Genomic DNA, 14085 nt, shown 5'->3' with positions numbered 1-14085 from the left:
TAAAATATCTACAAATAGTGGGATAATATGATATGGAGAAATAGTTTAGAACCATATTTTGATTCTGCTGCTGGTAACCCTTGGAAAGTTAGCACAAATATATCACAAATCTCAGTGAGGTCCCCTGGGAAAAATAAGAATTATGAGAAATTTATTCCAAAAGACCATAAGCATACGAGTGCCATGCCATTAATATTTTTCTTCTGATTCACCATATTTACTTCACTTTTTCACTCACTAAGTCTTGGAGATTTGTTAACCAGAATTGATTCTGAATTCTTAGGGAAATATAGCCTATGAGCTATAGTATATAATTCATCAACCCTTTACATTAAAGTATCTTTTGCAATTTCTTGAAATACTTCTCATTCTAATAATTTAAGAACTATAATTAGAATTTACAAAGTAAGTTATTGTGCATTTTTAATCCTTTGCAATAATCATATCAATTAAGTGCCTAACATAATGGGATTAATCTGAATTGCAAAAATTTGAGGAATGATGTGGGCAAGTGGATCTTAAAATTCTAACTCAAAAGTATGTCTGAAATCAAAGCAGTTAGGGGAAGTCATTGCATTCATTCTAAAAAGCTTGGAGAACTGTTCTCTATACTTGTGACTTAATTGCTATTTTAAATTTGGTTTATGTTTTGACATCATCTGACATTATATGAGTTTTTTGGATTGAGAGAGAACTTTTCTGTCTTACTATTATCAAAGACTGTAAATAAACATTTATGTTATTCAGGCTTCCACAGTATTTTTGAAAATCTGTACTTTTACGTAAAAGTACATATTTTTGAGTTCCCTCAGGAAAAAAAAAATATGGTAGTACTGAGTTTATGGTCCCACCTGGGCTGGAACCCAGAACCATCTGTTGGAGTTAGCAGAGGAATGTACTTTCTGCGCCTGTTGTCTTACATCTAATCTTCTTTTCTCATTTGCAAAATTCTTCTCCATTCCCAACACCTTAACTAGGGATAAGGCCTCAGAGTGACATTTCATATAACGTTGCTGGGGAATTTATAAAAAGAAGTCAAAAGACTATGGTAACTTGAAACAAAATAGAACTATATTAATCAGTAAAATCCATTAAGAAAAAATAAAGACATTGATATTATAATTATAAGTAAATATCATTTTATCATGAAAATCAAATAATTAGCTCTTAATCTATTAAAATGGGAATTTTGTAAGTTAATATAAAATCATAGTATGGCATCAAATTTAAACACAGCAAACCTGATTATGTATGGGGATAATTTATCGTCTAAAATCTCCCCATCCAGTGCTCTTTCTCCCAGGGAGAAATAAATAAAGAATGAGAGTCAGATCCAATAATTTGTAGCCATCATTCATGGTTTTATAGGTGTAATTAGTAAGCTTAAGTGGAGATTTACTATCTCTCGAGTATGATTATATATGAATTAGAAGAGTCTGCAGTTACCCCACACTATATGAAAATACAAACTATATTAAGAGAAATTTGCCAAATATAATAAAAAAATTAAGAAGCTCTAACACTTCCATCTTAAATGAGTCAAGAATAACTAGTTTATCTTTCATTTAATTTGCAAAGAGATAAATAATCATACAGAATACGTGGCTGCAAATAAATCTCCTCAAACCATATTATTTAAATTGACATAAATACTGAAATTCACACTCTGTCATGAATATTTTAAATGCCCTGGAAAATCTGGTAAATATAATTTGCATTTTCCAGCTTAAAACATGCTAAAAGAAAAAGTATGCATCACATACAGGAAAAAAATTATTGGCTTAAAATAATTTTTAAGATCCAAAACATGTTTAATTTTTACCAAAAATGAATACTATTGCAAGTATTATTACATTAAGTTTATGCATAATTGTAAAAATAACAAAGTCTTTTTAGCTTTTAGTCTCTACCGAGTACTGTTCTAAGTTCTTTACATATATTAATTCACTTAATCCCATAACAATTCCGTGAGGTGGATATTGTGATCATTATCTGTGTTTTACAGATTAGGAACTCCAAAAATCAAAAAGTTTAATTTACACACTCTGTGTTATACAGATAATAAACATCAGTGTGGTGATTTGAACCCAGGCAGTCTGAATCCAGAATCCATGTATCCATAATGGAGAATGGACACATGCACGCCTGTGTGTGTTATGTCCACACTAATAAAAAGTTAAATGCCTTTGACATTTTAACAGGATAAAAATATCAGTACTAGAACAGGTCTTAGGAAGTAAAATGAGTTACCAGGGTCACAACATTAATGAATGGTAGTTTTGACAGCAGATTATTGTTCTCATTCTACCACTCTTAACTGTATGGAGTTTCCTCAAAAAGTTGAAAATAGAGCTACCATACGATCCAGCAATTGCACTACTGGGTATTTACCCCAAAGATACAAAAGTAGGGATCCGAAGGGGTACGTGCACCCCGATGTTTATAGCAGCAATGTCCACAGTAGCCAAACTGTGGAAAGAGCCAAGATGTCCATCGACAGATGAATGGATAAAGAAGATGTGGTATATATATACAATGGAATATTATGCAGCCATCAAAAGGAATGAGATCTTGCCATTTGCAATGACGTGGATGGAACTGGAGGGTATTATGTTGAGTGAAATAAGTCAAACAGAGAAAGACATGTATCATATGATCTCACTGATATGAGGAATTCTTAATCGCAGGAAACAAACTGAGTGTTGTTGGAGTGGGGGGTGGGGTGGGAGGGATGGAGTGACTGGGTGATAGACACTGGGGAGGGTATGTGCTCTGGTAAGCGCTGTGAATTGTGCAAGACTGTTGAATCTCAGATCTGTACCTCTGAAACAAATAATGCAATATATGTTAAGAAAAAAAAAAAAAAAGAAGAAGAAGAAGGTAGCAGGAGGGGAAGAATGAAGCGGGGGAAATCGGAGGGGTAGACGAACCATGAGGGACGATGGACTCTGAAAAACAAACTGATGGTTCTAGAGGGGAGGGGGGTGGGAGGATGGGTTAGCCTGGTGATGGGTATTGAGGAGGGCACGTTCTGCATGGAGCACTGGGTGTTATGCACAAACAATGAATCATGGAACACTTCATCTAGAACTAATGATGTAATGTATGGGGATTAACATAAGAATAAAATAAAAAAAAAAAAACTAAGTCATCTTAATGTTAAACCTTAATCCTTTAGAAATCAGTTATTTATTAAATAAATTATCATTTTTAGGGAAAAAATCTGTATTGGCATTTATTTTGCAACTGACTAATAACTATTTTTGTCACCAAATAGATTTAATTTTTCCTTTTATATTAGGGAAAACTTCATGAGAAACTGCAAATCATGAGAGTGTTTGCAGGGCTAAGAAATGTCCATGGCCTAATGAAAATGCCTTTTTGCTTCCCTAAAGATGATCCTAGAGGAAACCAAAGTCAATTTAATTGATTTTATCTCATTACTAAACTTTACATGGAAAGAACTATATATTTGCATTTTGAATCTTAATCCTTAAAAATTTAAGCCCACCCTCATTATCTGGCTTAGTATTTAGTCACTCATAGCCACTTAATAAATTATCATGAGATAAAAAGATTGATGTCACATAGGAGCAAGGCATTTGGAGTCAAAAGGACTCAGAGGTCCTGAGTTCATGGTTTGATTCCAAGAAATCTGCTTTATGTTCGTGTGCCTTAGTTTTCTCAAATATAAAATGGGCTTGAGGAGAAGATAAACAAAAATGATGTATGTGAGAAAGCTGTGCAAACTTTAAATTGCTTTAGAAAATGTTAACTGATGTTCTTCTTTGTAATGTTCTGTATCACTTTTTTTTTTAAGATTTTATTTATTTATTTGAGAGAGAGAATGAGAGATAGCACGAGAGGGAAGAGGGTCAGAGGTCGGAGGGAGCAGACCCCCCTGCTGAGCAGGGAGCCCGATGCGGAACTCGATCCCGGGACTCCAGGATCATGACCTGAGCTGAAGGCGGTCGCTTAACCAACTGAGCCACCCAGGCGCCCCTGTTCTGTATCACTTTTGAATCAAAAAGAATGAATACCATTAACGAATCATCAATTTCCCTTCCCTTGTGTCTGTTTAACTTCTGGGCTCTCTCCCCACACTCTTCCCTAGTTTTCGTGAATATGTACTATTTGGCACTTGATGAAATTTTGAATTTCATTCCTTCCAAGGCACGTCTCTTGGTCTTCACTATGATCTCAGTTTGTGAGTGGAGAAAACCCTGCTGCAAATCTCCAGCAGTCAGATTTAGAATAAAGTTGGAACCATATAGCTCCTACCAGGAAATATCGTCAGTCAATCTAGGAGTTGTTAATAATAGCAAGTGGATTTTAATGGACTAATTTCTTTGAACCAGTTAAAATATTTTCAACCAATGAGCTATTTCCCAAACAATTAAACATACTGATTTTTCTCATATATACCCTCTAGTTGCCCACTATTTCAACCATAAAAATAATATTACCATTGAAAGAAATGATCAGGCCTTTGTAAATCTTACTTTTAAAACCAAATAGCTGTATTCATTTATTCATTTACCAAATGCTTTGCCACCTTTCAGAAAGTGAAATTGGACTTCCTTTTTTTTTAAAGTATTGCTGTTGTTAAAATGATACTGAATGTTAAATAATGTGTTTGTTTTTCAGCTGTTGTAAGTCTAAAGAGATTTTTTGAATACTTCAATTATAAAAACATTTAAAACATACAAACTTGCGCAATTTTTATTTTAATGAAGATGAGAAGTTCATTAAAGAAGATAAATATTTCATTAGATGTTAAATAAAACAAAGAGATTTTTTGGCTTCTCTCAGCACAAAATTCCTTTGAAAGATTAATTAATACATGCAAATTATGCAAATTAGACCCATGCAAATATTTTATGAAGACAATTAAGGGAACCATTAATTACTGCTTTTTTTGCTTCAGTGAGATTCATTCATTTAATTTTAATTTCACTTTAACTGTTTTGATGTATAATCTTGCAGCTAAGAACTTTATCTTTCCTGGCGGGTCACTTAAACTTATAAATTTCATCAAGTGAGTGCACAGAAATCTGTAAAGATATTCTCTAGACTATGTTTAGTATCAAGAGAAATTTCTGACACAATGCACTCTCAGAAACAGGGAAACTGGAAGGGAATGTGAGCTCACTCTTGGACAAGGTTCAACTGCTGGAAAAGCAATTAATTTGCTTTGGCTGTGCTAATATAGGGGAATTAGAAAGTGTGACACAAGACAAATAGAAATAATTAGTTCTCCAAAATGATGTTCTCATTAATATGGTTCAAACAGTTGAAATAAAAAACACTATTGTGGCATGTCTGCATTCTGTCCCTAACTATGGGAGATGGAATAATGCACCATAAGCGTTTTTACATTTATAGTCTAAATGATGATGTCTTATTTTTTTAAAGAAGAATTTATAGCAAAGGGTGTTAGATATCTTGAATGTCTAAACATACATGCTATCAAAATTGATGACATACTTTCCATCACCAGGTGTTTATGTACCAATTTTTTTATTTTGTGCATGTAAATCCTGTAATTTAGTGAATAGACTTTAAAGCGGAGATTCTTTTTCTGTAATTTAAATGTTTTCAGATAACTTTTATAACTCCTGGAGTATAAATAATATTTTTCAGAAAATAAAAATCTATTTATGTTCCATCTCAAAGAAATTACTGTGAATATTTACTAGAGGTTCTCTTAGATGGCCAGGCCACTATCACTGTCTAAGAGTGGATACAAAAAGGGGAAGCAGGCTATGTGAACATGAACCACTAGAGTTAGTTCTAATCTATATTTCAAAATGGTAATCCTCTTCAGGTTTGGTAGACATCACATATGGTTTCTATTGCAACAATCGTCAGTGAGCAAGTTAATTGGACATAATGGTCATCATTTTTTTCTTTTGATAATAAAGGTAAAAAGACTCAATGCAAAAACTTATTTTAAATAAATTTTTCTTAAAACTGAAGATGAAAATATACTATCAAAATAAGAAATTAATGGAATGCATTGATCACAATGAAAAACCAATTTCTTCAACTGGTATTCATACTAATAAAAATATCATTAATAAAAATATATATAATATTAAAATGACAGAGGCTTATTTTTCTACCTATCCTCTGACATTTCTCTCAGTCCTACAGCTGCTCATTGTTAGTACAGAACTATGAAAAGTTGTAAGCGGACACACATTATCACTGACATTTGTTGAGCTTTACAATTTTTTTTTAACCTCACAGATCTTAAAATTAAATTTTCTTTCTTACAAAGGTAATCTCATTTCATTCATCCTGAGATTCCTAACTTCCCTAAATTTCTATTGCATACTTACACTGTCTACACAGATGTATGTTACGCCTTCTAAATTAGGATCATCTGTGAATTTCATTGATGCACTCTGTTTAACCACTGTTCCATATCACTAATTATGATGTTAAATCAAAATGGATCTAGGATTGATCTTTCAGGCCCCCTGCTAATACCTTTCCCAATTTCCATTTATCACTGTTCTTTGATTATGGTCTTCAGACAGTATTCAAGCCAAGCCACAAACACATTCATGAAAAAGCCAGTTTAATTCAGTTGTATCTATTCTAACAAAGCACTGTATTTTCTATAAATAATTGGTCTGTTTCAATACTTAATCATAATTTAGTCGTACAATGTCCTTTTTACCCTCTCTAAATCTCCAACTCTAATTAATTATTCCTGATATTCCCTATATCCTCTGAATTGTCATAGAAGCTACCACCTATTATACTGCATATACTAAGGAAAAATGATGTCAACTATATTACACACCAAGCCCGATCATTTTGCCTTAATTTAATCTGCATAATATTTGGGCAATGGAGTAAGAATTGAAAGAACAGGACAAAACCTTGTTATGTCACAGCTCAACACAAACATAATAATGAAAATCATGCTTTTCCCCCATAAGAACCCAGAGTTTAGAAGATTAGGTCTATGGAAATAATACATTGAAAATAATTTTTGTAAGTAATAGTTATAATCAACTATATCTTATTACTATTTTCAGCAACTTCATACTTAACTGCCCGCTATGTCTTATTTCATGTATAATTAGTTTAAATTATGTAAGAAACCATTTCCAACAAAAACCTATAAAAGGCCTTCAGCATTTGGTGTTTAAACACAGCCACTGATGTTCAGAAACAAGATTTCCTTTATTATATATTTCTTAAAAGAATAATATACTGAAATTATAAGAAAACATTATTCTAAAAGTCTCTGAGACTTTTTATTTAATAATAATAACTCTGTCTAGTTAAATGAGTAGTTAACAATGACCTATGATAACTATGGAACAATAGCCTGTTTATTGGTTACAGCCTGCAATCAATATCATCTTTTGTTCAACTTAATCAATGCTGTCTCAAATTGATTAGCTGCATTGAAATGCTGCCAAACACCAGAAACCAGTGCCAGGAGACTAGAAGTAAATTTATTATTGTTTTGTTTTGTTCATAGTAATATAATTCTAATATTTATTTATGTTTTTAAGATCACGAAAAAGAGTTTGAGGTGATCCTGATGGTAATTACATTATTTGTAAGTGACTCAACAATAGTCAATATACAGTGCAAGCAGTCTGGAAACCAGTTTTGATCAACCTCTTTTTTTCCTTTTTTCTTTCTTTCTTTTCATAAAACCCTCCCCTTCCCTCTTTTAAGCTAAATAAAAACATCGTCAAATATGAAAAGTTAGGTTCCAATAACAAAAACATTCTTAAAAATTTCTACCAACACTTTACTAGGGGACTAAATCAACATGATATTATAAAGATCAATTTTCTGAAAAAAGGAAAGTAAATTATATATCAGAGTAATAATAGCTTCAGTGTTCATCAGTTGCTAGGCACTGTAAATATGTTAACTCACAATAATAAAATGTAATATTAACAGCTAAAACTTAACTGTATGCATACTATCGTCCAGTACATGTTGAGTGCCTTACATGGATTATTTTATTTAATCCTTCTAACAACTCTCTGTGGTTAAGCAATTACTAACATGGGGAAAAAAAATGGAGCAGAGATTTGAATCGAGACCTAACTCCTAGCTCTCTTAATTGCTAGTTCTGTAGCTGTGCCTAAAAGAACCCCCACTTCTACATTAAACTTAAGGGTCTTTTTTTAAGTATTAAAAATAGAAATGTGCATAAGACAATTATATGAAATTAAATTTAAACAATACTTTCAAAAAGATTTTGGAAGTGGTAAGTTTAAGTAAGTTTCAATTTAGGGCCATTACAGGGTAAAAGTCTTGGATTAGCATTTAATAACTCTGTTCAGACACATACTACAAAAGAAATGAAGAGGCTCTCCAAATGTCTTATATTAAGTCACAATTAGATTTGTGTCTGATTTTAAATTTATCTTAAGTTCACTGCATGTTCAGTGGTAGGGATGTGGATAAATCTTTTATCTAAATATGATTAATTTCATAGTATCTTTTATTGCTACTTTGTTTTCTTCACTAAAGAGTGAGTTTTCCCCAGTGTGTCTGGAAGTGTCTATAAACATGGTATAGGCATAATGATGGATTAAAAAGTAAAAAGCTGGAAAGAAAACCTTTTTTTTTGGTATATCATCTGTATACAATGTATTGTATACACAATACATTTGTATATACAATACAATTGTATATCATTCTCTAGTGCCTGTCAGTAGACTGTTTTGAACTTCTTAAGTCATTAACAGACAATGTGCTAACTATTCAAATTGGGTGACAGGCATGGGAGTAGTTATTCTAGAAGGGAGAGAAGTCTAGACAGCAAGGCATGGGGGATAGAACAAGGACTTTGGAGGCATAAATATGGATTCAAATGTCTGTGACCCCACTAACTCATAGTGTAAATGTGAGAATATTAATTAGCCACTCTGAACTTTAGTTATCTCACCTTTAAATTAAAATATATAGGAAAGGGTCAAAAATATCAGTTTCAAATCTACCTCACTATTTTAATAAGCAAATAGTTCCACTTACCATATTATATCCCTAAGTCTAAATGAACGAAAAGTGTATTACGGGGAAATTCAATGAGTGCTAAAACATTTGGTTCAATACAAAATTTTGATAAAAGATATAAATTCCACTCATAAGAATGATATGCATGATGATGCTTTGAAACTGTAAGTTACTAAACAAACAATAATAATAATCACATATTTTAAAAAAGCAAGAAAAGCACATTTTAACAATCCTAATCTAAAAATAATCAGGAGAAAATAAGGGAATGTGAAAAGCAACTGAACTGAGTTACATTCCCAGCTCTGATTAACTCATGATACAACCTTTAACAAGTCATGTGCCCTCCCTAAGTCTCACTTTCCTTGTTTGCAAAATGAAGAGTTTTAATTGATCTTTAAAGTCCTTTCCTAATGCTAAGGCAATAACATCATAAAAGTGTACTTGGCATGCCATCAATGTTCAACAAATATTTGTTGAAAAATAAACAATTTTTAAATTCAGCATGTATCTTCAAATATCTAGGAAGCAGAAAGGAGATATTTTTTAATTGGAAAAAAAAAAGATTGTTAATGTGAAGGCAAGTCTTTTATGTCCTTTTATTGGAAGAGTATTTGATTTTCTATGATCTAAGATCAGTCAAAAAAAGAATAAAAAGCCAAACAGTTTTGATTATGGCCATTGGATATAAATAAAAGAGATGTACTCTCGAGTGAAGTCAAGATTTTGCAAGCATAACTTGCAGATATTCTAAGATGTCAGAGGAACTATGGTCCACATTTCCATTGATTTTACCAATTCTTTTTTGGTTTAAAAAGATGGGTTTTCCATGAGAGACGATGGACTCTGAAAAACAAACAGGGTTCTAGAGGGGAGGGGGGTGGGAGGATGGGTTAGCCTGGTGATGGGTATTGAGGAGGGCACATTCTGCATGGAGCACTGGGTGTTATGCACAAACAATGAATCATGGAACACTTCATCTAAAACTAATGATGAAATGTATGGAGATTAACATAAGAATAAAAAAAATAAATGAAAAAAAAAAAAGATGGGTTTTCTTAAAAAGAAGCCAAAGCTACTACTTTGAAAGTTAACTTTCCAGACTCTTCAGAAATTGATAAAAGACATAGATAAAACAGCACTAATCCATGATTGTCCTATGTTATAGTTTGTGTCTATATATTGATAACCTAAATAATTTATCAAGAAGATTTAATCATGTAAAATTATAAGAAATCAAAAAAGAAGCATAAGGTTAAAGTACATTAAACAAAAGATGAAAGTATTATTTAAGAAATGTATCTATAACATGTTAAATTAAATACAAATTTAAAATGGAAAAAAGTGAGTGTAAGTGAATATTCACAGAATCCAAATCTTACATTGAATGTGCAAACAAAAAAGTAACATTACACACACATATAAGAAGCAAAAACACATATTGTTAATTCAGCAATCAGATACGAAAATTAATTCTGCCAGAATTTGTATTTCTGACTTTCCCAGGTAGAATTATATTATCCTTCACTTCCTCACATCAGTCTCTCCATCCAAAGTCTGAGAAATGTCAGAATAATGAGGACCCTTGGCATTCACAAGATCAAACAGGTTCTGGGCGCCTGGGTGGCTCAGTTGGTTAAGCGACTGCCTTCGGCTCAGGTCATGATCCTGGAGTCCCTGGATCGAGTCCCGCATCGGGCTCCCTGCTCGGCAGGGAGTCTGCTTCTCCCTCTGACCCTTCTCCCTCTCATGCTCTCTGTCTCTCATTCTCTCTCTCTCAAATAAATAAATAAATAAAATCTTAAAAAAAAAAAAAAGATCAAACAGGTTCTAAGTCAACAATGGTTGATACATCCTTTCACGATATATCGAACATTCAGCACTGTAAATACGGCACAAACATCTGACACATTCGTATATATGTGTCAAACATACAGGTCCACGGTAGTGACCAAAATAGACATGGTTCACGCTCTGCTCAGCTATCTTCCAGAGAGAGGAAGAAGACACTGAGCAAGGCATTACAAATGCACAGTCGGTGATTGTGGAGAAGTGAAAAGTATGGTAAGACCCTTGAAGAGGTAGAATTAGACCCAGGGGATGGGGAGGTGCTGGAGGGGCAGGGGTGGTCTGGGAAGCATTCCTGGAAGCAGTAACTTCTAAGAGATTTCAAGGTTGGGTAAGTAAAGGCAAGGAGGAAGGAACTATGTCCCTGATAGGTGGAGAAAGATGTGGGGCTTTCAGGAAATCAAAAAAGATGAGAGGGTTCCAGGACAAGGGGAAAGAGCTGTAACTGGGTGTGGAGGATGAGGGAGGGAAATGCGTGCTCTGCTCTTCCTCAGTATAAATTAAGGGGGAGGCTGGACTGGGCAGATGAAGGTTCCAGAGAGAAGGAACATAGGATGAAGACAGGTGTGCAGGGGGTGCACGATCGTTTTGGTTTTGTGCACTTGACCTTGAGGCTTCTGTGAGACAGCCAAATAAAGCTGGATATTACCTGGACCTCTTAAGAAATGTCTGAATGGGCTGGAGATATATATATATATATTTATTAATATATATATATATTAATTGTCAAAACATATCAGTTAAATAAACCATTTAAGTGGGTGCCATTGTCCAGGGAGAGAGATTAAGAAGAAATTAGAATGTAGCTCAAGAAAGCTATCATATTCTAGATTTGGCTGCAGATAGTGTGGGGATGGGCATTTATATGTGTGGGGGCAGAATGGGTTTTGGAAGATATTTATTAACTAGTCCAAAAAAGTGCCCAACGAGTATTTATATCAACTCAGTCTACTCTGCATATTCAAAAGATCTTACAAAAAGCTTTAAAGTAAGATAAAATTTTCCAATACAAATCATGCCATATAAATCTGCAAGACTCAAGGCATAAGAGTTAATCCCCATATAATTCAGCTCCTAAAACAAGTTTTTTTTAAAGTTTTTGATGTTTATTCTCTAACCACAATATTGCCACTAAACTCATGAATTTTGAGTTAGCTACTAGAAATATCAACAATGAAGAATTTATCCTTGTGTAGGATGAGCTGATTTACTTTACTTATCATAAATTATTTAGGGCCTCTTTGCTCAGGAATATTTTCTAAACTGCTGTCTGATTCCCTCCTCCCCTCCTCTATAGTTTTACAGAAACGGTGGTACTAAATGCCAATGAGGCAATGTTTAGTCTAACTAAACTGAGGTGCTTATTTGGGGGTAATTACCTGGCACTTGAGCAGTATTTAAGTGCCCAACTTCTAGGTGACTAACTCTTGGGCCAAGCATGGCATTTATTTATTGCCAGAATGTTAAAAATAAATAAATACATGGCAAGCATAAAGAAATGTGCGTTTCCTTTGTCTTTCCTAATTAAGTTGAGTTTATTTTGGAACAGAGAATAATTTCACTTATGGTTAGACCGGGAGCAAGAAAGAATATGCAGAGTATCATAACACCTGGGCTTGGGGGCGCCAAGACGAAGAAAGCAAAGGGAGGAAGAGGCCATATTTGTGTCGTTCTTATACTGTGATGCAGCAGGTGCTCATGGCTCCCCAAATGCATGACATAGACCATTTCACAAATTAGCAATGAGTTCTATTTCTTTCTTCTTTGCCTTTCCCATTGTTGTGCTTCGACTCAAAATTTAACTAGTTTTTTATCTTTGATTTTTTTCTGTTCACAGTTAATTTTGTTCTGTTGGCTTCTAAATGTATTCATTTAGTCTAAGGTTTGAAAAAAAAGGCTCACAGGGCCAAATGAGCTTATTTAGTGGGATTAGAGTAGCAAAAGATGATCTCTTGGGTCTGCCTGGTATTTTAAAAGTCTTGGGGGGTTCAACTCCTAGTAAAATAACTTTTTGGCAACTAAAACATAAAAATACAGATTCATCCACAATGTTTTTTATCACATTTGAGAAACAAATCATATTATCTAATTAAAACCATGAATATGAGTTAAGGGTTTTATTGAAAACTGTGCATTTTGAACAATATAACAAAACCATTAAATCCAAGGATAAGTATACAAAAAGTAGAGTATTACTGATTGTTCACATTAGAATTAAGGAACACATTTTTAATTGACTGGCTGAATGAATGAATTCAATGATTAAGATTTTATATTACAACTAAAGCAAAGCATTAAATAACTCCATAATCATTTATATTTGGCTTTAAATCACTATGTATAACTGTTCTTCAAATGTTTTATTGCCTTAATTATAAAGTTGTTTGGGTGGGTTTTCTTTGTTACCCAACGGAGAGCATTTTGGATAGCAAAAGGAAGGCAATTTATGATTTAAAATTTTACTTGGAATAAGCAAATCACAGTAGAAAATAGGAGTTGTCAAAACTTCAACCTTATCAAGCAAGACTTTATGCATATTAAAGTGTATATCTGAATACATGTGAGTTTTGCTCAAATTAAAATAACTATAGCCTTATTGATGACCAAAATTTTACTGATAGCAAATTCCTGGAATAATGTTGACATAATGTTAACTATGCAAAGTGTTTAATCATTGCCTAATCACTTCTTAACATTGACAACAAATCTTCCATTAATATGCAGGAATATACTGTCTATAATTTTTCTTGGATTGATTTGTTGTAGATACCAGACAATTTATATGTCACATCTACCCGGAGACTCATGTGCTTTCTTAGACCCCCTTTGGCCACTGGCTATGTTAATGCATGAGTGGTCCCCGGCACACAAATCAGGGCTGATATTTATATTGATCTGATTGAAATTATCATTCCTGATAAAGAGGACTGGCTTTGCTATTACTAATTTGTTAACATGTGTATGCAATTTTTAAAAGAGATGCAACAGAAATCTTATGATTTTAATAAGATTATAGATGCACACACACACACATAATTTTGCTGATATCCATAGTGCTCTAAAAAAAGTCTTCTCTACATCTACAATTGCATTAATCTTGTATACACAAGGAGGTATCTCAAAAAAACAATTGGTTTGAACCTCAGGATTTAAAAAATAATTATCATGGTTTTAGGTAAAATAAATATAGGCAAAAACATTCTTCAGAAATGTTCCTGCAAGTTTCTGATTTTT

General features: G+C 33.2%; 1 protein-coding gene across 3 annotated transcripts in view; it reads right to left on the bottom strand.

The window, feature by feature from the left end:
- DACH1 (dachshund family transcription factor 1) overlaps positions 1-14085 on the bottom strand; it is a 426112-nt gene that overhangs the window by 23222 nt on the left and 388805 nt on the right. The window lies entirely within an intron of this gene.

This window comes from Mirounga angustirostris, unplaced genomic scaffold, assembly GCF_029215605.1.
Source record: "Mirounga angustirostris isolate CCGP_5_RB_7025 unplaced genomic scaffold, mMirAng1.0.hap1 SCAF_3, whole genome shotgun sequence".
Lineage (NCBI taxonomy): Eukaryota > Metazoa > Chordata > Mammalia > Carnivora > Phocidae > Mirounga > Mirounga angustirostris.
Note: the sequence above shows the minus strand (reverse complement) of the source record. Positions and strands in the feature narration are given on the sequence as shown.